The following is a 567-nucleotide window of genomic DNA, read 5'->3' as shown; positions in this document are numbered from 1 at the left end:
CATCTCTCTCTGCCGAACACGAATTACACCCAAAGCACCGCGAACTTCCCAGACCCGCGACCGCCAAGGAAGTTCACCCCCTCCTCGCTTGGCAATACTCTGCCTCTTCGTCCACGCTCGCCTGGCAAGTCTGCGGCGAGATCCGAGCCCGAGGTGAGCGCAGACACGGGCGAGCAGGAGAGTGCCTTCGGCGGGACGGGGCAGCTGGGAACGCGCCTTTAGTCCGGGTCGGAGCGTTCGCATATCTCCCCGGATTCAGAGTGATCACGAACGCCCGCGCGGGAACGATGGGCAGGGGAGATGTAGGGGGAAAAGCTGCCTTGTCAGCGTTTGTGTTTGAAGAGAAAACGAAAAAAAAAATTAACGAATGAAGGACAAAATTGCCTCCCTTTGTAAGACGATTAAAAAGTTGTTTTTTTGTTTTTAAAAGGTTTTGTCATGTATCTTGAAGGACTAAAAATATAGATGAGCTAAGAGGAATTCCTCTTGAGCGAGTTAATGGAAAGAATCCCAGCGATAACGCAATGGAATTCAACCATTCCTTGATACTGAACTGAATAAAAAAGA

General features: G+C 50.3%; 1 protein-coding gene across 1 annotated transcript in view; it reads right to left on the bottom strand.

The window, feature by feature from the left end:
• Nucleotides 1-567, bottom strand: part of LOC119592679 — an 83,398-nt gene that overhangs the window by 48,144 nt on the left and 34,687 nt on the right. The window lies entirely within an intron of this gene.

This window comes from Penaeus monodon, chromosome 30 (assembly GCF_015228065.2).
Source record: "Penaeus monodon isolate SGIC_2016 chromosome 30, NSTDA_Pmon_1, whole genome shotgun sequence".
Lineage (NCBI taxonomy): Eukaryota > Metazoa > Arthropoda > Malacostraca > Decapoda > Penaeidae > Penaeus > Penaeus monodon.
Note: the sequence above shows the minus strand (reverse complement) of the source record. Positions and strands in the feature narration are given on the sequence as shown.